Raw genomic sequence first — 25,996 nt, forward strand, 5'->3', positions numbered from 1 at the left:
TCCTCTCCCCTCCCCTCCCCCCCCCCATGCACAATCTTGGAGTATGCGTATAAATGCCCAAAGAGCCGCTCTAATTAAAGCACCTGAAGCATCTCACATATCAGCATCCCCGAGCTGAAAAATGGTGGTGAGGGTGCTTTAACTAAAGCTTATTGAACGAGCTTTAGTTAAAGTGCTCCTGCCTCCATTTTTCAGCGCAGGGATGCTGATACACAAGATGCTGGAGTCTGCTGGAGTGCAGTAATTACCATGCTCCAGCAGACTCAATTAATCAAGTCTGCTCCGACGTGCTGTAATTCCAGCATATTGGAGCAGCCCTGCACGTATATAGACACCTTTAGAGACTAACTGGTTTAGTGAGGCATGAGTTTTCATAGGTCAAGCAAGCTATTGCCTATAAAAGCTCATGCCTCTCTGAACCAGTTAGTCGCTAAGGTGCCACTTTGCCTTACCTACCGTATATGGCTCTACCCTGAAGAGTATATGGAAGCCAACTCAAGAAGTGAATGTCAAGGACAAAAAACAAGGCAGTTGCATGGTAAGTTAAACTTCCCATTCTACAGATTTTTTTTTTTAAGTTTTTAGATTAATTCATGGTAAATTTAACAAATGCATATGAAGAGGTTGAAGATTCAGGCAGATTCCAAACGCAATCCTTTGTAGTGAAAGAAAATCTGCTTTATAAAAAAAAACAACCCCAAAACCAAAACAAAACTATGAAATATAGTCAGATCAGCAAATAATATCTAAATATTTCACAAACTTGTTTATAATGAAACTTAAAGATAAGCTCAAACTGCAAAATATGGATCCAGATTTTCAACTGTCCAACCTGTTGACATGCTTTGATCTCACTTGGAAGTAACAAAACATTGTGGATAGAGCTAGATGAGAAATTTCTGATAAAATGTTTTTGATGAAATATGTGGATTTATCAAAACTGGAACCAAAACTTTTTGTGGGAACATGCTGGTTTCAATTAGACTTTTGCTGGGATAGGTTTCTCAGGTACAGAATAGAATTCTGGTCAAAACTAGAGACAGACTGAGATACCCAAACAGAAGACAGCATGGCAGTCCAGGCCCACTGACCTGTTATGGGGGACCCAAGTTCAAGTGTGTGCTCTACTTAGTTTCCATCCTCTAGTGTGAATCATCTGGACCACCAAGCCATTTGCTGTGCTAGCTGGGGTAGGTCTCTTTTTTGTTTTTTGCAAAAAACCCCCAAAACCAAAAACAAACACCGCCCCCCCGGAAATGTCTTGTATCCTAATGCAGAACAGGTACATTTTAAAAAACTGTTTACTTCCCAATTCTAATTGTGCATGCTCACCACTCCTGAATATGGGGACCATTGTTTAGGTATATAACTGGAGGGACCCAAGTCTAAAAAGCATATATTTCAAGAGTTACATATTTCTGTTGGGTGCCTAAGATTAGATACCTACAACTATAACTTTTTTTATGATAACTAGAGGCAAGACAAACTCCCGTGCTTGGATTGTGATTCAGACTTCTGCAAAATTCAAGAGTGTTTGGATTCATAGCATTGCTTTAGATTCACCTTAACAACAGATCAGAAAGGAAACCATACAATAAATACCCTGGGTATAGAAGAAAAAGTGGTTTCCTGAAGCAAGGCTGTATAATGATCTTACATTTTCTTGAGTTTTGGCATTTACTTTCATTGTGCTGGAAAAGAGTTTTCATTGTTAGGGGCATAGTTAGCAACAGGGCCATCCCTGGGGCGGTGGTGGGGGGGAGTGTGAATCGGGCCGACTGCCCTGGGCCCCGCGCTTTGGGGGGGCCCCACGGAGCAAGGCAGAGCAGTGGCTCCACATCTAGCTGCTCACTACCCCACTGCTGCTGACTGCAGCTTCTTCAAGTTTGAGATCAGAGTGGAGGCAGGGCCCTGCATGGACTGATTTGCCCTGGGCCTCACACCTTGCTTGGGTCACCTCTGGTTAGCAATGCTCTTATCTGTGATTAATAGATATAATCTTTTAAGAGTGATAAGCATAGGTAAGTGAAGTACCTATACCTGGATTTTGCAACAAAGATGATAAAAATAACCCTTCATTTTAGACATTGTAATAAGCATCAGCTGTGTGTACAAGGGCTGTTCAAAAGAACACTGTTTATTATGTCTGCAATTTGTCTTGTGTGGAAAATAGGGTGAATGGGTCTCCAAAACATGGAAAATCAACATTGCAATATTGGCTGATGCCTAGCTCTTTATTTTGGACTTCATTTTATTTCTCTGGTATTTCTCCTTATGATTTCTTCTTTTGGGAAGAGTCTATTTGCATGTCCTTCGGCAGAGCTCTGAGAATTAGCCAATGTGGATGGTCAAAGAGGTTCTGATCCCAAGAATCATTGATTTTCATTAGGTCCTCAGCTTTCCTATATAACAACGTTGATCGTTATAGATAGGACTTTGAAATGTGCTTACCCTGAGTCTGACTGCTTCCACTGACACTGAGCACTTGAAAAACTCACCCTATTACAGTTCCTCTGAAATAACCAGCTGGGAAGAATAGATCTTTTATACTGAGGTTTTTTTTTTTTTTAAATTATATGGTATTATAAGAAATTATACAAGAGGTCCAGAAATTTTGCAAGAGACAAAGAATTCTTAGGGCAATACCTTTTTATTGGACTAACTATGTAGCTGGGATAAAGTCAGACAAGCTTTTGACCACATCCAGATGTGCAGGCAAGTGCGGTTTGTGGCACCATAAACCTCTTTGCAGCACCACAAACTACACATGTGGAAGGTTAAAATGTGTCTCACACTGCAGATTTGCAGCATGGGGGCAAAATTTGCTGCCAGGATTTCCCAATAGCAAAAAAAGCATTGGGGAAAAAAAGCAGGGCAAAGCACATAAAAATAGCATGCACCGGAACAGACAAAGGCTTGGTCCTCCAGTCAGAAGCTTTGGCTATTAGCAAGAGCATCTCTCCTGCTCCATTTTTGTGCCCCTGCCGGGAGCCAGAAAAAACTCGGCAAGGGCAGTTTTCCCAATGTGGGACAATTTGTTCCACAACGAAGTATACAGGCAGGGGCATGCGCTGAGACACAAAGTAGCGACACAAATTTGTGCTGCTACTGTTTGTGCTGCTACAAGTTTGAATAAGGCCTTTGAATGCAAAACATTTCTTGGTTGGGTTCTTGCTCTCTGCATAAAATGAACCTGTGGTTGCAACCACTTCACAAGAAGCTTACCTCTTTGTAGCAAAAAGGACAATAAAGGCTGAAGTCCCTTGGAAGTTGCTACAGAAATGAACTATATTTATTCCATCCAGTACATGAGGAAAAAAATAGTGGCTGTTACTGACAGTCAGCATGATTAAGAACACCCATTAAAGAGATTAAAAATCTGTGAATGCTCTGTTATGTAAGAAACAGAGCACCACACTGCTATGCATATGGCAACATCTGTAGCAGAGAGACATGACATACAGAACTGTGCAGCAAGCTTTTTTGGGGCCTCTTGCAGCCTGAGATGTAGGCCACCCACTGCTAGCAGATGGCTCTACTATGCTTAGAGGTACATGACGCATTTATTTTTTTGCCATACAAAGACATGGATTTTTGCTGAGAACAGGTTAATGGAGCTTGGCAGCATTTATTGGCTATTCTTTCTTGTTTTCTGGAGCATGTTATTTTTCCTCCAAAATCATGGCCCATTATAATTTATCCAACTCCTAAATACTTTTCACACAAGTAAGATGAGACTGACCCCATCATTCCCCCTTTTGATAAACCATATTTTCCCAGCACTCAGACAATTAGCAAAAGGAAAGAAGCTGCTACACCCAAGAATTTCTCTCAACCCCTCCCCTATGCTGTGCTTAACCTGCTGTGTCTAGCTTCCTATAATCAGAAACCCAAGGAAGAATGTTTTACATTCAAAAGCTTTATCCCAGCAACATCATTGGTGCAATACAAGGTATCACCCTAAGAAATCCTTGCATCTTGCATTCTTCCTCAGTAGCATAATTAGCACAGTATTCTGCTTTCCCAACACCTCCTACATTTCTTCAGACTCTGTCCCATAATGTTTGGAGCTGGTAGATATTTTTTCTCATGTCTTCTCTACAGATACTGCAGCCCTGTCCCATACCTGTCCCTGTCCCATACCCATGCCAATGTTGGGACGTGCCAGAGAGGCCTGGACTCATGTCCTGGTGCTGAGATAGAGCTTCTGCTGGGAGGGAGTTAGTGAGGGCAGGCAGGGGCTCCAGGTCAGGAGTGAAGGGCACTGGTGGGGCTGTAGGTTGGGAGTGAGGGGCATGGGCAGGGCACTGGCATATCAGTGCTGCTCAGCATGTTACATCCTGGTGAGTGAAGAGGACAGGGGCAGCTTTGATTTTTCTATGACACAAAAACCAAACGCAAACACCAAAGTGTATAGAGATTTAGAATTTATTTTATTATGATGCTAGAGGCACTGGTAGGCTTCCAAACTGCTTTAAACTTGTAAATATATCAATGAAACATTGCCCAACTGATCTCTATGTATAGTGGTATTTCATTTTAATTGCAGAAGAACATGGGTTTTGGGTATTTTAATGAGAGCATTTGGATTTTTTATCAGAGCATTTGCAACATTTAAACAGGGAACACCAGGATATCTGCTGGTGAGGTAAGTGGCAGGACCCAGGCAGAGGAACATGCCCAGGGCCAGCACTGTGGACCCAGCTGTACAGCAGATGATGTGGCTGACCCCCGAGCATTTGAAGCCAGGAGGACACACTTCAACAGTTTGAAGCAGGTCACCGCAAGAAGCACATCTTCTGGGCAATAGCTGCCCAGATGGCAGAGCAGGCACACCAGAAGATGTGACAGCAGTGCTGCCCGAAGGCCAGCTGTGCAACTGTGGCCCACTGGCAGCTGGCCCAGAAGTGCAAGTAGCTCTGTGCACGTGGCCAGACTGCTGCAGTGGGTAGAGGGTGCAGGAGTCATGCTAGGTTAGGGCTGCTTCAACAGTCCAGCTGGCACAAGGGGCTCATGTCCCCAGATACCAACTAGCTGGGCCTCAGAAGCTCCTGGGGGCAAGTAGTCCTGAGCTGCTCACCAGGGCAGATTTTTATACTGCTGAGGCCAGCACAGGTGCTGGTCCCAGCCTTTTGTTCCCCCTGGCGGAAGGTCTGGGAGAAGCTAGGCAGGGTCAGTTTGCCCCAAGTGGCACAACTTACCCCACACCAAAGTACTTGTTCAGGCACATGTGCTGGGGAACAAATCTCCGGCACAAATTTGTGCTGCTGTTATTTGAGCTGCTGCAAGCACACATGCCTGCAAGTGTGGATTCACCCTTCAGGCATATCCAGACATACAAGCACATGTGGTTTGTGGTGCCACAAACTACACATGGTGCCCATGCTGCACATTAGCAGCATGGGACCAAAATCTACTACCAGGATTACCCAGTAGCAAAAAAAGAAAATACAGCTTAAAAAGCGGTGCAATGCACATGCAACACACAGGCTGGGCCATCCAGAGCAACACTCTGGCTGCTGGCCAGACCTTCATGCTGCCCAGCCTGTGCCCCTGATGCTCCAGGGCACAAGGTAAGACTGCTGTGGCCAGCACTGGTGCTGGCCCCAGGCTCCAGCTCTACTTGGCTGAAAAGCCGGGAGGAGCTGGGCAAGAGCAGTTTGCCCATTGTGGGATAATTTGTCCCACAACAAAGTGCAGGTGCAGGAGGACCTCTATCCCTAAAGGCGATTGGCCACTGGGGGACCTTTATTCCCATCAGCGATCGGCTGATGGGGGACCCCTCTCCCCCTATCGTTGACCGGCTGCTGGTGTCCCCCTGAGCCAGAAGGCACCAGTCACCCATGTATCCAGAACTCAGGTTCAAGACACCCTGAAAACTTCAGGTAGTTGAGAATGTGTCAGCTTATTTTGTGAGTACATTAGATTGTTTGGATTATATCACAGTTCTTTTCCCATCTCTCTCTTAACTGATAGCTTCTAGAGGAAATTCAAGGAATTCAGTACATCCTTAGAGCCCTAATCAACTGTCTTATGAATGCACCTCCCTATGTGCCACTATAACACTTACATTGGCAAAAGTGGTTCAGCTATCAGAACCAAGGACAAAGCTTTCAAGAAACAGGAGTGAAGAATGTTCTAAGCAATGGGCCTTTGTTTCTAAGAATTCACTTCTGCCAGAAATATATCTGATTCCATGACTAGTCATATTTCCTCTGTAAAATAAATATCTTCAGGCCTCCTGCCCTCTGCAGGTTTTGAAATCTCTCTGCTGGCTATGTTTCCCTCTAAGGGTTACCAGTCATTACAAATAGCTGCTTCCTGACTGTGTGTTCAATCTAAAATCTAAATCTAAATCTACTCATATGCAGGGATCCTGGTTTTCTCTGAGAAAAGTTACAAATTTTCTGGCATTTGATTTTGGGTTTTTCATTATGGAAAATCAGAGCTCCTGCTAAGGCCATTCTGTAAACTCCAGGGAACTGTACGTAGAAAAATTCAAAACTATGTGCAAGAAAACTCAAAATTATGCAAAATTAAAGGTACTTTGTATGGTTACAGGGTGGGTGTGGGGTGTGCGGGGGGGATTTGTGAAGGTCTGCTGGGTGTGGGGGGGTGGGGTTTGTGGGTGGATGTAGGAGGTGTTGTGAAGGGGTAAGGGAGCGGGGCTTGTGGGTGGGTGTGGGAGTGTAGGGCTTGTGGGGGGATAGGTATGGGAGTATGTGGGATTTGTGGGTGGGCATGGAATTTATGGGGGGGTTGTGAACGGGTGTGGGGTGTGGGGTTGGATGTGTGTATGGAGTTTGTGGACGGGGGCAGGGTTTGTGGTGCACAGCCCCTGCCACCAGCAGCTCAGTGGCAGCAGGCTGTGGGCCCTCAGGGTGCTCATGGCCAAAACAGGCAGAGCCCCTGGCAACATGTACCTCTGGCTGAGTCCCATGGCCTGCATGTGCTGGTATGGAGTTGGCCCTGGTCCGCTGACATATGCCTTCACATCAGACCAAGCTGGTTCCATGCCAGCATGTGTAGGCAGGAGCCATGCACCATTGGGCTGGATGGGCTCTATGCCTGCACATGGGGCTTCTGGCACTCCAGTGTGAAGCTGCAAATGGAGCCAAGCAGGAGCCCCCCCCAGCCCAACGCTGTGTGACTCCATGCCTCTATATGTGCCTTCCCACCCGGAATAATGGAGTGCAGCTCCTGGTCCACATGCCATCAGGCTGAGCTGGCCCTCCACATGGGGCTTCCCATGGATAACTTGTCCCCAATCCCTTAGCCCCCACCCACACACACACTCTGCCCCCCACCCACCTTGCTGGCTCTTCCCACAGCCTCCAACTCCCCCCATCCCCAGCCCTGCTGGTGCCCCCTATCCCTTACCCACAGCCCCCTAACCCCCTACAGCCTCATTGGAGAGGGTTCCCAGCTGGCCCCCAGTCCCCTGCAAGCCCCATTTACCTCAAAGGCTCCAGGAAGAAAAGTGAACCTGAGCCAAGTCCTGGCTGACTGAGTCTCAGGCTCTGCCCCTTCCCTCTCTCCCTCCCCCTCAGGATGGGGCTTAGGGTTTGCCACCCTTTTTTAAAGAAGCTTTTGTAGGCTAGAACTCTGCCAGCCTGCAGAGAGCTTTCTGCAAAAGTGGAAAATCTGAGGGTATCTCCAATAGATGAAAAATTCGCTTCTTTCTCTGATAAAAGGGAAAATCCGTGGGTTTTTTCCTACTTTTCATAAGAAACAGAAAACCCGGATCCCTGCCTACATGTAAGCAAAAGTTATATTGCCTTCTACATATTGATGTTGATGGTTGAGATGATAGACATTCATCAAGAAAAACATACAGAAATCAGTTCTCCAAGCTGTGCAAGCCATGGAATCCAAAGAGGCACGGGGCAGGAATATATAACTTTGTAACCATGCATTGTGTCTTCTTCTGTTCTTGAAAAATGTTTTTAATGTCATCTTTTGTCTTGAAGAATGGAAGACATAAAGAAGGATGATGAAATATAAAAAAAATAGGGAAATAGGCAGGAAGAGTGCTATCAAAGAAATGATACAAAGGAGTAATAAGGAAAGAAAAGCAGTCCTGAAATTCTGGATGAGCTGCTGATCAACAGCTAGTCTCAAGCCATGCAGCACTGTCAGATGAAATGTAGCTGGAAAATATAAAGAAAAAAAAAAGCCTAAAGAAATTTGACCAAGGCGAGCTTTGCAGGAGACATTGGATAGAAGACTGAAAATTTAAGCCCTGAATGGAACCAATTACACACTTATTAAGCACCTGTTTAAAAGCTTTGCTGTTTTGGCATTATCCTGGCCAATTTCAATTTGTGTATTTGCTTTAACATAGTTCTGTGGTGCAAAACAGATGGTTACAAATGTGCTGGCAAGGTAAATAGAAACAGACTTCCAATGCTTAGCGAGTCAAACCAGCCACCTCACCAACACACACCCTGTTGCCAAACTGAGAAGCATAAATGTCTTGGAAGCATCCACATTTCATACCACTTGTGCCTCACTGACTGTGTCATAGTCCAGTAACAAGATATACAGGGCATAGTGATATAATCATAGTTGCATGTCAAATACAATAAAAATGTGGAGAAAAGAACATAGATCTTTACCAAAGAGTTTTTCGTCTAAAGTTTGTTAGGGAATTTGGAGTCAACAGATGGATGAATAAGGCACTGCCTAAAGCAGGATGCAGGGGAGGGTGGTGCTCATTAAGTGACTCACTACTGCTTCTTCTTCTTATTTTATCATTATTTGTTTAGTTCTGACAGTGTAAAAAGACAGTATCCTTTTCCCAAAGAGCTTAAATCTAAGAAATCAATGGGCTAGGGAAAGGGAGAGGGAAGAAAATGCAGAGTAATGTGACTGAATCATGTAGTTCTCTGTGTGCTTGTTTCAAAACTTTATTTTTTAGTCAAGTGCTAAGCTTGGTGCTCATTCAGTTTTATATTAATTGACATTTCTCCAGTGGAAGGGACAGAAGCCCTTTTTTATGGTGGGGTTTGTGGACTGTGTTATATTGGGCTGTTTAACTGAGCAGAGCTGCCATTTTGATAATTTCCCCCTTATGGGTATCATGCATTTGTTTCTGTCTTGCTTGTCTTCCTTAATATGCCAGGCTGCACCTACAGTCTTTCCTCCACTCTTTCCCATGGGCACCTCTGGTGGTAGCAAACTTTCTAGAATGAAGTTCTGTGGTTCATCCTAGCAGACTGCCCTGCTCCCTATTCTTAACGTCCTGCCATAGTCATAGGAGGAGCAGTCCCATACAAATGAACTGTAGGTGCACTTAGGACAATGTTCCCTACCTTCAACTTGCCCTGGATGAATTGTAGTGGTTTTGCCACTCTTTGTCTGGATTCCTTCTCAGGTCTTCAATTGCTAAGCATGTTAAGACAAAACATCTGACAGCAACAGGCACCTGCTAGACCAGCAGCTGATTAATGTGACTTAAACAGCTCCTTCAAGTAGACTTTATCCATTCAGGGAAAGGTACACAACAAACAGGTTTAAACCCACAACAGGTTAGCACATGAGTAGCTTGCTGAGAGCACATCGACAATCTTAAACTTCCCTGACCCCCGCTGTTGTCAACACATCCTGCAAAGCCCTTGCCTTCGTTCCACAGCCCTGTGACTTCCTCTTTGTAAATCAATGCTTCTCTCTGAGAAGCTGATGTCTACTTCCCCTCCTTTGTAGGCCAAGGGCTTTAACTGCTTTTTGCTTTAACTTTAGTTTCTCTGGCCTTGAAAAAGCATAGGCTGCTCCCATTTCTTAAACAGAGGGTCAGGATTTCCCAATGACAAGCTTACTCTTCATTTCTGCAGTGTTCTCTTTTGAGATCCCTTATCTCCACCCTTGTTTTGGTTTCCTGTTTGCTCCCCCTTGAAACAGCCTTCTTTAAGTCTATGCAGCAAATTCTATTATTATTATTCAATTCTATTATGGTGACAGACTGTCACAATAAAATCAAGCAGTGACACTAAGGCACATATGTTGATGTGAAACACGGATCTACCTTGTTCTTCAGTAAAAATTATTAGACTGAAAAGATGTATCTGGTTTGCCATGTGTGAAAAATCCTAACAGGCCTTTTGGGGAGGAAGATGTGGTGAGTAGGTAAGAATATGAATCCAGGGCTATGTTAAGAAAAGGTCACAGAGAAATATGTCACATTTTTCTACATGGCTGGAAAAAGAGGTGGAAAAAAGAGGTAGCAGGTGCATGAGAAAGGTGAGAGGACTTAATAATATAGTAGAGATTGGCACAGGTGAGTAAATTGTGGAAGATGACATCAAGATTTTGAACCTGAGAGAGTGGTAGGAGAGGGGAGATATCAATGGAGATAGATGAGAGGTGAGAAGGATTAAGAGGAAAAGTAATATGTTTATGTTTACAGCATGAGACTTTTGTATACCAATTAAATATACAGTGGGAGATATCAGAGACAGCTGGAAATGTTAAACTGGACAGGGGGAAAAGAGACATTTGGAGAAGATGTAGCTGACTGAAGAAAAGAGTTAGAAGGAGAGAAAGCCAGGAATCCATTGCAGAAAGAGATGAACCAATTGTATGTAGGCACATACATCAGGTTTTGCAAGCCTGCCATGCTCTGAGTCTAATTAAACTGCATACAAATACTGCACACATGCACAAAAAAGCCCACCCACAAGCTATCACGTGACAATGAGATAGGATACAATTGATGCATATACTCAATAGCATCCTCAAACAATACTTGGTAAATGTTAAACAGGAGGACACCTGAAGAAAACAGAAGTCAAAATAGCAGCCCTCACTAAATTAAATAAAATCTCAAAATATCAGGCACTGCAGAGCTGGATTCTATAGTGGATTTCATCCTTTAGCCAAAAATGAGAATTGGTTCCACTGATTAGAAGCTGTTTGTTTGCATCAGGGAGGTCAGATTCTCTTCTGACAGACTCAGACAATAGGTGTGGGATCTCCCTAGTCTCAGGTTCAAAGTCTAATTCAAACAATGTGATCTGAGCTATTTTCTTTAGCTGTGGAGACCAGATATATGGGCACCATCAAGTCAGGGATTAACTTCACCTGTCCTATCTGAGATCTATTATACATGTCAAATAGCAAGATAAGATTACATGGTATGAGGTGACAAAACATGGAAAATCAGAGCTCAGACTAGCTCTGCTGAGCAGAATTTATCAATTGGATGGGCTGCACTGACTCTCCCAAACATGCTGTCTACAGCAAGGTCAAATCTGGCAAGCATTTCCTTTCTGTAGGTAAGGAAATGCTTTCTTTCCTTGCCTGTAGCAGTACAGCTTGAATGTGTGTGGTACTGATCCAGATCACTTGCAGCAGACTTGATCCACTTGGCTTTCAGTGCTTCAGCGTGAAGTGGAGAAACTGAAATTCAAGTCCAGTAGCAGAAATAAGGTGTAGTGAGTATAGCAGCAATGACATTAATACAATGGTATTACATGGAATCTGTGGCATCAGATTACTGCACAAATACAACCAGTTCCCCAAAGACTGAATATCTTCCAAGGAGTTGCATTCAGGATCAATAATACCAAACATTTTTATTTCATTGGTCTCTAGAACCCCCCCCCCCCAAAATTTGTTCTGACTTCCAAAATGCCTTATTATCTATAGTTTTTTAATATTTGAAGTCCATTAAAGTGGTGAGGATGACTCATTAGAATGATATTAGCAATATACTTGATGGTGAGAACAATGAGTCTTTTGCCAAACCAATACTTAGTCATTTTGGAAGGTACTGTGATTTAGTACAGTGAATTAAAAGTCAGGGACCCTTGTGTTCTACTGTCAATTTTTTGTATAATGTTAGGTGAGTCATTTATTTTTACTGTAATCTGTCCAATGAGGAATACCCATCTATCAGGTATTTTGTGCAGATTAGAATTCAAAGCACTTCTGAGGTCCTAGGACAAAAAAGTATACGTTTTAAAGTATTATTTACTAATTAAGAATACTTTAATTTTGAAATAGATCATGTCACTGGCATAGATCACATCCCAGTCTGAGCACTTACTCATAGACACCTTAGTCACCAAGGGGAACTTGTTGTATAACTAGTAATTATGTTGTTAGAACAGACTAATGGTGCCGTTTTGTTGTTAGAATGCATGAATGACACCTATGAATGAATTAAATGTAAGGTGTTGAGAGAAGGAAAGTTGTTCTGTGGTGTGTTGATGGAATGTGGGCCAGCACAGCTAGCATGTCAGATAATGATGTATGACGTTACATGCTGAGAACCTAGATCAGATGTGTCTATAGAAATGTGAGTCTATCCTGAATGACCTGAGCAATTTATGGGAGTAGGCAAGGAAAAACTCTTGTATTGTGGGACTACATCCCTCTCCCTGAATTTCTAGGCCTTTGTGTTGAAAAAGTTGTTTATGTAGGAAGGATGGCTCTGATTCATCTTTGAGTTTTGTACCATTGCTGTGTCTCATTGAAAAATTGGAGAAATGCAGTTGCAAAATCAAGTTCTGTGGGCACATCTACACAAGACATGTTAATGTGCATTAGCCCAATTTACTGCACAGTAAGGGTGCATGTCTACACCTACGCACCCTTACTGCACAGTAAAAATAGCTAATCACGGCTAAATTTGATACTTGTAAATGCAGGTATATACCAATGTTTAGGTTTTTTGTTTCAACCATGTGCAAGTCCTTAGAGTGGAGCTGGGGGTGGGCAGAGGGTAGGGGAAGTGTGGGCAGTGGGACAGCTGGACTGGAGTGGGGAGTGCAGGAGGAGGTCAGCCAGGGCCTCCTGCACCCAGTGCCCTGGACTCTGCTGGCATGCCCTGGGTATGCAGCTCTCCTGGGGCCTGCGTGGGGTTGGGCCTGTTGGGGCCAGCAGGAGCACAGGGGCAGGGCTGGAGCAATGGGGTGCTGGGCATTGCTGGTAGGGGCAGGGGCTAAAGCAGCCATGGCATGGAGGCAGGGTGGGCAAGGAGGGAGCTGTCATGTGCTGCCCCTGTGCTGGGCAGGGAAGGGCCTGACCAGGGATCAGAGGGTGGGGCTGTGTTTCCAAGATGGCTGCCAAGTGCTAGCAGCTGGGTCTGGCTTCAACATGCCTGCAAAGTGCTGGCAGCGGTGTAGCCAGAGGTTGGAGTTCTCCCCAGTGGCCACAGGGGCACATGGCAAGACTGGAGGGACTGGAGGGAAATTTAGTGCCAAGTCCTTACGTGTAGACACCTGACAAAAATTGCTTACTGCATATTAGCTTAATGCACAGTAAATTAGGTCACAACTAACTGCATGTGTAGACATATCCTGTATGTCTGATTTGTTCCAAGGTCCAGTGGCTATGAAGTACCTCTGGAAACAATTGCTCTAGTAACTACTACCACTCACTGAAAGGGTCAAATTTCATCATAGTTATACCTTTACAAACTCACTAAAGTCATTTTTAGCTATTAAAAAATTGTAAATGTCTGCATGTCAAAGCTAGAACTGCATGAATCATTGATTTTTTTTTCAGTTTGCTGGTTAATTTCAAATTGGGGAGGGGGAAGCAATTTAGCTCATACCAAAATAAAGGTGTTTAGGTTTTCTTACCAAAAACATGCTGTTTATTTCACATCAAACAAAACATTTCATTTTAGGATTTTTTCCTTACTTTTAACATTTAAGTTAATTTCAAAATTAAACATTTTGACTTTTTCAAAATTTTATTTTTGACTTTAACAAATTGATTACATTTGACATGAATTCATGACCAGTTTCAGTTTACTCCAGTCTGCCTTTCTAGTAATAAACTATTTAACCAAAATATTTCACCCTGTTCTAGCAATGATATAGTATCAAGCATCATATTTTGTATGCACAAAGGAAATCTTCAAAACACAGGTAATGTCACCAGTGGCAGAATAAATGCCATTATGGATAGGAATAGGTGGAGGAGGAGGAAGAGAGAGAAATCGGTAGTAAATTAGCAATGAAAGCAGAATTTAACAAGACAATCACCCCCTTAATCAACATTAGAAGCCAGAGAGTAAGTTTAAATGTCTCTCTAAGTATTGTTAGGAGGGTACTGCTTGAGAGACAAGTTACGCCAATGCATCTTTCTTCCCCCTTGAAATTCCCTCCTCCTTCCTAATCAAATGCACATTAAATGCATGTCAATAGTTGCACTTTTGTGTACAGTGTTTTTGCACTAAAATAGCCAATATTTCCATAACCTGGATTGGCATTCTATAGTGCAATAGCTGTTCTTGTGTTAAGGCAGGTCAGTCACTGCTGACAGAAGTTATGACATGAAGGAAGGTGTGAGAGATTGACAGGTCTCATGTTTCTGGGACAATAAAGTGAAAACTAGTGAAATATAGAAAACAGTGGCAACTCACCATGAGAACTGCCTGGCTGTTGCTCTGCCCTCAGTGCCTAGTCCCTCTGCAAGCAGGTAGGCACTGTAATAAATAAATTAGTTTTTGAAATGAGACGTTACTCAATTCACAAAAGTTATGGAGTTATGTCTTGTGTCCAATAAGGGGTACCTCAAGTCCAACAAGGGTTTAGGTCCACTGCTCTAATGAAAGAACCCTGTATGACAAAGGGGATAACTTAGTATGAAATATGATCAGCTGTGGGGGACATAAATCTTGGAGAGCTCAGTAGCAGGTGTAGCAGACCCTCTCACCTTCCTCACTGTGATGTGGCATGTGGGAAAACAGTAATGGGGAAGTCTTAAAATGGTTGGTTGTACATTTTTCATCAAGTTAAAGTCAGATGAATTAACAATTAAATCAACATAATCTTGATATGGCTTTTCATTGGCTACAAGGAACAATTAAATCCATACTGATAATGCAGCTCTTCCTCTTCCACACCCATTCTTTACTTCCATGTGTTACAGTAAGCTGTCCTTTCAGTGAATGTTTGATGAGGAACAATGCTTTTCTGTGGCCTTTTTAAGACAGACAAAAATGAATTGGACCTACACTGGTGATCTACATCAAGCAATTTATCTAAACATTGTAACATAATGATACATAAAAGTTATGGCAAACTCATGCAGCTTAAACTATGTAGTAATTATCTGAAGCTTATTTATGCATTTGTCTCAGCATGATAGGGATAGATTTCATAGACATTAGGGCTGAAGGGACCTCGGAAGGTCATCGAGTCCAGCTCCCTGCCCAAGGGGCAGGAAGTCAGCTGGGGTCATAGGATCCCAGCAAGATAAGCATCCAAATTTCTCTTGAAGGCATTCAACGTGGGTGCTTGAACCACCTCTCATGGCACGTGATGGCTTATATTCAAAAGTGTCTCAACATTTACCTTAACAGGCTTTACTTCAGGAGATTACCACTGCACAGTAGTGTCTTGTATAGCTGCAGTCAAAGAGTGCATTAATATCTGTGAGTGAGAATTGGTAGTTGAGAATGTGGGCGCTTGCAGAGCCCACATTCACTTGGTGGAGAAATGCAGGGATGCTAATGGAACTGAATGCAGGACTGGAGCCTAAGAATCTGCTAGCCATTCTCTCATTGGATAGTCCTTTCCCTTGTCAGTACTCTCTAGTTAAATCAGTGGGAGTACTTATAGTGTAAAGTCGTACTAACTCAATGTAATGTAGCAGAATTTAGTCTTCGGTAAATAGGGCCTTATTGCCTCCCTTGGAATAATTCACACATCTAACAGGATGTACAGTGAAATGAACATATTAAAATACAGTGGAGAACTGAGTTAATTTTGTGATTATCATGGGTCTTGTGGCAATCCACATTATCCTAAGCACAGCTCAGTTTCAAATGGTCATAGCATGCATCAGTGGTGATGGCTATCTTGATAGCCCCATTTATTTTTATTACTTTAGGACAGACTCTTATGTGTGTGTAATGGTTAGAGCAAGCCACAGACAATTGGACCGCTGGGTGTTTTATCATGTTTGCAAACTACTTAGGGCTAGATCCTGTCCCCAGTCTTACACAGCACCTGAAGGGAGAAAAAAGTAAACAGTGGCATGACTCTTTCATGCTGCCTGACACAGCTGGCCAGCCTTATGCGGAAGAATATACTGCACTCCTTAAATGGATATAGTGGTCTTCCCTCCCTAAGCTCCAGGAGACATTTTCTAGGCTAAATAGAGACAGTGTCGCTCTGGGCTTCACTTTAGCCAAATTAAGGGTCTCTTAATTTGAGAAAGTACCTACCTTGGGGGAGTGTCATTTGCAAGTTCTTTTAGATCCTGATATGGAAGATGTCAAGGACATGCATTTTCACGGTTCCTATAAAACATACAGGGTGTGTCTATATGTGCTATTAATCTGTACATAGTAAGCCTTCCTTAGGAGCACATTTACATGTGCTCCCTGTTTGGAGCAGATTTGATCCCAATAGGAGCAGCCCGGTATAAGGCTGTTCCCACCCTGCTCTGCTTCCCTGCAGCAGCCAGGGGGAGCTCCAGGCTCTCATGGGTGCTAACCCAGGGGCTATCAAGGGGCATGAAGCCAGTTCTAGTGGGCACAGGGCCAGGAGAGCCCCCCAGCTGCAGTGGCAGCTGTTTCCTGGCCCCATGCACATTGGGCCAGGAGACTGAAGTACTAACTGAGTTTGCAGTAACTACATTGACTGCACAGTAGCGCTGGAGCACATTTTTGTGATGGTTACTTCACAGTAGCTTATTAGCATGGTTTTTGATTGGCATGCTACTCTGCAGTGTTATTAGGCTACCATGCAGTAAGCCTCTCATGTAGACACACCTACAATGTACCAAGTTATATGTAATGTGAACACCAATGCACATTAACACTTAGCTGTGTAAAAATGTACCTTTTTAAAGGGACTTACTACATAAAAACCTAGTAAATATTATAGAGTTGGTTTTTTTATTTTTCAGGTGAATAATGCATGTTTTAGAACCTTCATGAAAATTCCTTGCTTGCTGCTTCTTCACTTTTAATTACTGTAAGAGAAAAGAAATTATACAGACAAATTAAAATGAAGTGATGCTCTTAACAGATTTTTTTTCTTGCTTTGGAAAACCATAGCAGAAAAATAGTAGCTGTACAACTTCAAAGTACCTTAAAGCTTGGGAAGTCAATTAAAGATAATTAATCTGTTTTTCCTGTTTCTGTAGTTCTGGCTTTCACATAATGCTTGCCCTAAACAATAACAGTAAAAAATGGATGGCACTTTATTCACACATTAGAACTGTGTGCAAATACACAATAAAACATTTTTTTTTCATATTGCTTTAAAAACCTAATCAACTTTGCTCATAACTCAGTTAAGCATAAAGATGACTGTGGCAGGCCCTTGGCTTGCCACGTGAGGGGTGGACTGCCCCTAAGCCTACTCACCCACCAAGACCTTCAGGTGTTATCCGTACCTCTGTAATGTTGTTCAGTGGTTCTTCCTAACTCTGGAACACCCGTTTGGTGCATCTTCTGTGGGGCTCCTTCTCCCCTACACCCTACCCCTTTCCACTCAGGTGTTCTTGTAGGTCACAGGCTGCACCTTGGTGTTGCAGGCGATTTGATGTGCAGCTAGGATGATGCTCCAGTATCATGGTCACTTGCTGTGACCTATTATGCTTGGAGAGAAAATGCTAATGCAAAAAGAAACCAAGTTAACTTAATGTGGCTCAGGCTGAGCAGTGGGTAGGGCAGTGTTGCCCCCACACTGCTTCCTCAGCCCCTCACTCTCCTTCCTCAAAATGGCCCCCTTTTCCTTGGGGCTTTTTCCTACTGCCTTGTGGCCATGTATCCCTGTGGTTTCACGTGTTCCCTGCTGGGCTCATTTGTGGCTGGATGCAGTAGGATCCCCCAATGGTGCACTTTGAGCATGCAGTCAGGCTGTTGGGAGGCTATGGAGTTGCAGTCCATCCCTCAGGTTTACCCCAACCAGGTGCCCTCTGGGCCCACTGGTCCACCTTCTCCTGTCCCCATCTGACATGAGACAATGAAGGCTCCAGCCTGGCACAGGCTGCTTGGTTCTACATTTCTGGTGTGGGCCGCCCAGTCCCAGCGAGTGGGTCGGACCCCAGACAGGCCACCAGGGCTGTACCTGGCTTACTCTGGGCAGTCTTTTTCCTGGGGCCTGGATATCCTTCTGGTTCAGCCCCTTCCAGGCTTAGGCAGGCCTAGTCCAGATCCCCTGGCTTACTGGCTGGCAGCAGTGGCAGGGTGTTCTTGGTGGCAGGGAGCATGTCTGGCTCCATTTCCAGTGCCCAGTGTGTCCTGTCACATTCCTGGCTTCCGGGCCACCTTTCAGTGCATGGACACCATGCCATGCTGCAATCGGGACCCGGCTTGTCTGGCCCGAGGGCCTGCCACAGTGACCAAGGCACTGAACTGTGTAATGTTGTGAATATATATACATAGAACAAATAGTGAAACTGGCCAGGTCATTGGCTTGCCCAGTATCATTTAGGATCCCCAAATTTGAGCATGGCCTCAGGATAATAGGGGTACTCAGAGCTTTTTAAAGTGTGTGCTCATAAATTAAGGCCAAATGTGTAGAATTGTATCTTTCTTGACATCTTGCTTGCATTATGATAAAGAGTCTCATAAGAGATTGTTTATCTACCCAGACAAAGAAACAATGACACGAGAGGAAACATTACAGCCTAGAATTCAAGGATGGTGACAAATCCCATAGACTGGTATGTGCCCTCATACTGTTAGCTTGTTTTATTTGTGTAGTGGCACACTATCTCTGTATGTCTAACTTCTGATGCTTTTTCCACTTCTTATGCCAATATTAATGTAAGTAAAAATACATTCAATTATGTGATCTAATTTCAGCCCAGAATTAATACTGACATAATAGAAAATTTGTTATTAGGAAAGAACTGAATGATAATTTCTGATTCAAACACCTACATCCATCAGAGAAGTTAGAGCCAAATTTAAATTTGAAGCCTGTGGCTCCATTTCATCATTAGGTATGATACCAAAACCAAGAAGTGTATCTTGTACTTAGTACTTGATTCTTACATTCCATGCTGTCCTTGTTTCCCATAAATTGTAAGAATCTTAACCAAAACAAAATTAATATGGTGACCTACTCCTAAATCACTGTAAGTCTTTTCTTATGATTTGTTCTGATGTGGATGTAAATTAGGTTCTTCAGTGAGAGAATATGGTCCATGTACCTATCATTTGCTGATGCTTTAACTCAGGGCTGTTCAACTTCAAAGAGGCTGAGTGGCACATACTGTGTAGGCTGCAGCACCACAGGAACCTTTGCACTGTGGTGTGTAGGCATTTCCCTCCCACTGCTGCAGCCTTGTGTACCCTGATTCCCCACTCACAGCACCCCAGCTGTGGGTACCCCTGGCACTACACGGTGAACCCTACCACTCAAGAAGAAGGCAGTGAAGGGAGGGAGAGCCCAGAACCTTGACTGCAGCAGCTGGGTGGAAGCTAGGAGGTCACATGTGGATGCCTGGCTGCCAGTTAGCCCTGCTTTTAACATATCTTAATTTAGGGAGATATTGCAAATATTTTCTAATGCAACACAGTAGGCAGTGCAAACAATAGGAAAAAAAGGAAAAGTTTTTAAAGGAAGAGGATCCTGGAAGGGGATAAATGATGAATTATCCTTAGCCTATAGGTATGGTAAGAGTTTCCACCATCTCCTCACATTCCTTGTATGAGTACCAATGCAAATTGCATTTCTGTATCTGTCACTGCATGTTACCTACATTTACCTGCTAAACGGATTCACATTTTAATGGTTAATATAGCAATTTCTTGATATGATCATCGGGCATCTAAACTAAGACACCACTGAAATTAACGGGCGTAATTCACACTTTCAATTCACACTTTCACAGTTACTCCTTTAAACTTTCTGCTGACTCATGAGTTTATATTAGCATCATATTTAAAAGGCTATTTTTGCAACCACATATGCTGGAAACTTAAAGCCAAATTCTTTGCTAATATGAATTGGTACAGCTCCATTGACTTCCCCATGTCCTTGATCCAAGCTTGGATTTTGATGTGCAATTTTGTAACTGTGGGTAAACAACACAGAAAATCTGTGGCTGCAGTATTACAGACAGAATACACAGTGCATTGGTTATAGTCTAAAATCTAAGATAACATGTTTAGGGTTTCCACTGACATCAGTGGTAAAATGTCCAAGCTCTTGAGGCATAATCCCACTGCCCTAAAAAGCAGTGTATTTTGATATATAGTTTTTCATCATGAAAACCTTTATTTTTATATAGTTGTACCCAGGTAAGTGTCTGGCTCCAGGCCTTTATTTTAGGCTCTGGGACCTAGGTATACAGTATTAACTGGACTATGCATTTGATATCTACAGGCAGCAACTTGCAAATGAGAATCACACAGCTGTTAATAAGATTCTGTGAAACAATGAATGAGACTCTCAAATAGCTGGGGCCATATGAACCTACTAGACTTAAAGTAATAGGGGCTGCACACTTAAAGGAAACTTGGAATGCTAAGCAATCAGGCAACACAGATGCTGGGCTGTACTTCAAAGTCAGGAAATAAGGACATGCTTTCACAACGGTAGACTGGGAGTATGGAAAATTACCTACAACCAGGAAAATGTGAAACTACTGTTTTCAAGATTGTATTTGTACCAGTTTAATGGACTGTATCTGGTATATATTAAACCGTACTAACCAAGGTTGCTGTAGTTAAGGATCAGTTGGTTTTTTGATTGTAAACACACATTTTTGAGGGGTCTATTGCTCAGCCATTTAAATTCACACCAGGCATGAAGCCTAATATATAAGTAAGCACTATGCAGGGATGCAGTCCCCTTCCCCCTCCCAGGCTTAACGTAAATCAGTTTAGTTGTTTTTAGTTCCAAAAGAATGGTAAGCAAAAAGGCAATTTATTGGGAGGAGGGAAGGTTTGAGTACTTAAAACACATGCACACAGGCCATTTTTTTCCCGTTTGGGAAAAGGGCAGGGCTCAAATCAGATAGATGAGTTACAGACAAGTTCAGTGAGCTAGAAAAACCACTGTTATACTAACCATGTCCTTCAGCTAATTTTTATAACTATTTCCATCATGGATTATTTTCCCTAAAATAATGCTTCCAAAATATTCTCTATTCTGCCTTGGCATATACCCATTCAACATCTGACTTCAGTTGGAGTAGCACACAAATATCCAAACAAGGGATGCAGCCTAATGAGAACATAAAATCCCTAAAATGGCAGTGGCTCTTCACACTTCAAGATTTACATGTTGCACACTACAGGGTTAAACATTAGCTAATGGCTTGTTTACATGTGGAGGGATACTGGAATCATTCTATAGGAATAGCTTATTCCTGAAAACTCCATGTGTGAACCTTCTTATTCTAAAATAAGAGTGCCTCAATGCAGTTTAGCTTTAATCCTCATTCAAAGTAAATTAAACCAAACTGGACAAAGCACTCTTTTTTTCTGGAATAAAAGAATGTAATTACTCAGGAACAGGTATTGCCTTTTAAATTTACACCCTACTGTAATCCAATTTTCAGCTGTATATAAAATGGTGTTTAAAAAGAATTATCTCTGTGTAGGTGGAATATTGTCCAATATTTCATCAAAAGGTTGCAAATGTAATATTTACAAAGGACTGGTTTCATCCTACTCTGAAGGAGTAAATGGGTCAGAAAGATGTCTGGGGAAAGCTGTGTGTAGGGATGGCTGAAAGTCAGGTGGCTTTTTAGTGTCTCTCACTCTTATAACAAAAAATATTTTTCTGCTTTTATTTATGATCAGATAAAAAGTCCCTTTGTAGTACATTATGGTGCTGCTACTTAAAAAGGGAAATTGAAATAAAAGATATACTTAAATAACACTAAACATACAAAATCAAGGAGTAGAGAGTTAATGCTGACTTGCCCTACTTCACCCATCTCTTGTACTAAGCACTGTATGGGTGTGATACATAAGAACTCACAGTTTTAAGGTCTCTGAAGATGGATATGAATTGTGACTCACGTGGGTACCCTTGACTTAAAATGTCTTTTCTTCCAGTGGTTTACTTTAGACCAGACCCAGTATTCTCAGTTACGTACGCTATATATACACCAACTACTGTACATTTTACGCTAGTATGCTATTTTATAGTTAGATGTTACAAGGGAATTGAAATGCAACATGGATTTCATGTGCCTTAATTTACATTTGCATATGGATTTCATGTGCCTTAATTTACATTTGCATATCTTCCATTTTCAGCAGAAAAAGCTAGCAACAAATATGAATAACTTGTAATTTCAGTTCCTTTAAACATAATTCACAGACTATATGGTTGATGCAAATTATTAACACATAATAGGTGAAATCTTGGCTCCTTTGAAGCTGATGAGATTTTGCCATTGATTTTAGTGGAGCCAGGATTTCATCCATCGTCTGTTTCTGTTTCAAAAAGCTCGGCATTTTGTTCAATTGAGTCAATTAAGATGGAACTAAGTTTAACGGTGGTTCCCTTTAATTCTAAAACTATCTAAAGAAACTCAGTGAAAGAAGGTGCAGTAAATAGAGCACATGCACACCTAATTTCTGATCACAGGAACACATCCAGTACCACCTGCTGTAATAATTGTACTCTTCCTATATTATTTTCCTCCTTCATCCTTTGTGTCATGTTTGAAATTCAGATTATAGGCTTTCTTAGGCAAGGACTAAATCTTATGTGAAATGCCTACCAAACTTGGAGGTGCTATAAAAAATTATGACACAGAGTACTGAAATCAACGGGATTGATATGAAATAAATTTAAACAATAAGACTTTCAGATATTCCTCACATCAGACTCAGCCTGTTGGTTATTTGTGTTTTTATTACTCTCATTTAAATTTAAGAGTCTTTTTGCTTTTTTTAAAGCTGTCACTGGCATATCATACTTGGTTTTGAAATGTTACACAGAGCTAACTTGGAAAATCTTCTGCACCAATAAAGCCATATGTTTAAAATCACCCACCATAAATAGAATGCTGAATTTAAAGGAAGTGTTTCCCAAATAATTTAAGCCTGCATCCTGTAAACACTCATACGCATTACTTATGTCAGTAATCTGTCCAAAATAAATGTGATTATTTGGATGATGGAAGTTAATCAAGTAAGTGTTTGGGCAGAATTGAGCCTTTATACAGGATGCGAAGCTAAATAACAATAAATGGCAACCAGTTAACACAGTGAGAAATTTTAAAATATATTGAAAGAGAAACATGTATACATCAGGATGTCATTCTAAGGCAGCTTTGTGTCAAGGGTGTTCCTAAAATCAGAGCATGAATGCAATTGATCGGAGTGATTCTTTCAGCCATGTAAGCAAAATCCTATGCTTTTTTAAATTAATTAAAAACCTCTCAAAATTATATACACACTACTCAAATGCATGTGGATTTCTGTGATGCTTCAATGACTTCTTTATTTATATACGTTCAGAACCTAGACAAAACTATTTTACTACTGCACTACATGTATTTTTGCAGTTGGTAAGTAATGTTTTATGACAGTAATTTTAAAATGCCACTTATAGTGGATGAAAAAATGGATTTCAACTATAAAATACGTATTTTATGTGAAAGATGGTTTTGATTACAGATTTCTTGAAACATATTATATGATGTGGTAATTTTTCTTACCCTTCCTTTAAAAAATGTATCATTCTTTCCAAAAAAATACTCTGCGCAATATTCTGTGGATGTTACTAATTACAGTATATTATTAAGAAATTTTAAAAAGAAAATGTCAAATATAACAAGAGCAAAGACCATTTCATTGTAAGCAAAATATATTATATTTCTGTTGCTTGCCAAAAGAACCAAATGTGGATAATGCAATACTATCCATGTATGGGGGAAAAGGATAAATGTAATGCTTTTAAAAATATTACTGTCATCTCCAAATACAATGATGTGTACAGATGTTATGTCTGTATGTTCTACGTTTGCAAGTGGTGGTTCTAACCAGCTGTACATACGATCAGAAATACATATTTTTTCAGGAAACCAGCCTAATTTATAACATTCAGTTTGAACCAAGCAATACTTTAATGCTTTGCCTTCAACTTACTCATTAGTTTCAGCTTCCTATGGCTAAACATAATAGCATAATGGTTTCTGTAAGTTGTTATTTTAATCCTATATGCATCCATGATGCATGCATTTATTATTACAAAAATTTGCAGAACTGCCAACATTACTGTTGAAAACAGCATGTACATAGTTCTTTTTTTCCTTGGGAACTGACCTTTGCTACCCATGCATAACTACAGATCTTAAAAGATATTTTTGCTTCAGATGTTTCTGCTGTCTGTTCCACAAAGCAGCAAGGTATGGATGCACTCCTGTTTTCGTTTTATGGCGTGCAACCCCCTGTATAGTTACCAAAGGCACACTGTATTTCCGCAGTAACTAATGATTTTGTGCTATTTGGCCTTGAACATCAGTCTTGGCCCATGAAAATCAATGCTCCCTTTCCTCTAAACTAAATGGCTCTTCAAAACATTTTCTGTCCAGAGTCTACATCACATTTCGTCCCCTTGCCTTGCTAACTTGGAGGCAGCTTTGCCAGGCACCCTGGTGACTGCCTACATGTGACTGGGACATGTTTACTTCCTTTCTGGCAAAAATGTAGGTAAATCCAAGGCAGCACTAAAACTGAGGAAATCCTGAGAGAGAGAGTGATGCCATGAAAATCTGGCATCCTTTGCTCATTTCTTTCCTGTTTGTCTACATCCTAATTAGGAGAGCGCTGCTGACTCCTAAGCCAGCCCGTATCAAAGAGCTTCTCCCCCTTCCCGCGTGCAGCGGAGCCTTTGGTCCGCGCCGGTGCGGAGGAGCCGGCGCTGGTCCCTCGGGCTCGCCACGCGGGGCCCCCGGCGCCCGGCTGGAGCCGGGCCGGGCCCGGGAGGCGGCTGAGCCGCGGGCCTGCAGCACAGCGCAGCGTCCGCTTGTCCCCGGAGCCCCAGCCTCGCCGGGGTGCCCGGTGTGGGACGGGCGGAGGGGAGCGGGCTCCCCGGGGCAGTGCTTCGCCTCCACCATCATCCCCGCAGCCTCCAGCCGTGCCCGCTCCCCCGCGCTGGCGCGGAACGTCCCAGGGCAGCGGCGAAAGCGGCAGTCAGTCGACTTACTTGGTTGCGGCGCCCGGCCCCGCCCGGCCACTTTTTAGGCAGCGAAGCGCTTATCGCCACGGCTCTTCGCTCGCCACCCCCGACGGCGCGAGGGAGCGGGGGTCGCTAACGGCCGCCGCGGAGCAGCAGCCAAAGGTTCAGGAGAAAGGCACGGGGCCGGCGGGCGGGCGGTCCGCGGGGAGCCCGCTCCCGCTCTCCCTCCCCTCGGGAAAGCCCGTGGGACCGGCGCATTGTTTGCTCCTCGCCATTTTATTTTATTTTTTGATTTGTAAGAAAACGCCAAAAAATGTAAATATCATCTCTACGGGGGGGGGGGGGGGGGGGGGGGGGGGGGCGCACTCCTATTGATCTCTCAGCTGGTTTCTCTCGGCCCCTGGTCCTTCCCCTGCCAGCGGCGGAGATTCCTAGTGTCACAGCGCAGCCTAGCGGGCAGCCCCCGCACCCCAGCCCCCGCCTCGGCCGCCTCCAGCCCGCGCTCTGTCGCCGCACCCCAAGAAGTATCGGCAGCCCACAGGACGCGGATGACCTTAGCGCCTCTCGTCCATAATCTGCATATTTATTCCTCTCTGCCTTCCCTCCAATAAAAAGATAGGATCTCCATAAACCAAGTCCCCATGACCCATATTTAGTTGGAGTGCAGGGTGTTTTTTTTTTCTTTCCTGGATCCTCTTTTAAACCCCACTCCACACTGTTCCTCTGTCTATTACATGCTAATTTAATTTTACTATGGACGATATTTTCAGCATTTGCTGAGGACAGTAAATTTTGTAGTTTATGTTATTTCACTTTTTATGACTTTTTAACACTTAATAAAATTTTATTAGAGCACTTTTGTGTTTACAAGGCCACAAAACTCTTGGCAGGTTGTCAGAAGTCCTTTTTATTATGATCCTATTGATATA

General features: G+C 42.8%; 1 long non-coding RNA gene across 1 annotated transcript in view; it reads right to left on the minus strand.

Moving 5' to 3' along the window:
* LOC109301745 overlaps window positions 1–25,342 on the minus strand; it is a 37,552-nt gene extending 12,210 nt beyond the window's left edge. The window contains exons 1-2 of the long non-coding RNA XR_002098597.1: window positions 25,095–25,342; window positions 14,375–14,437 (exon numbers count right to left, since the gene is read on the minus strand). This is a non-coding gene — a long non-coding RNA (uncharacterized LOC109301745). The remainder of the gene's footprint in view (window positions 1–14,374; window positions 14,438–25,094) is intronic.
* Between the last annotated feature and the right edge of the window lie 654 nt (window positions 25,343–25,996).

This window comes from Gavialis gangeticus, unplaced genomic scaffold, assembly GCF_001723915.1.
Source record: "Gavialis gangeticus isolate Ggan-Ray unplaced genomic scaffold, GavGan_comp1, whole genome shotgun sequence".
NCBI lineage: Eukaryota > Metazoa > Chordata > Crocodylia > Gavialidae > Gavialis > Gavialis gangeticus.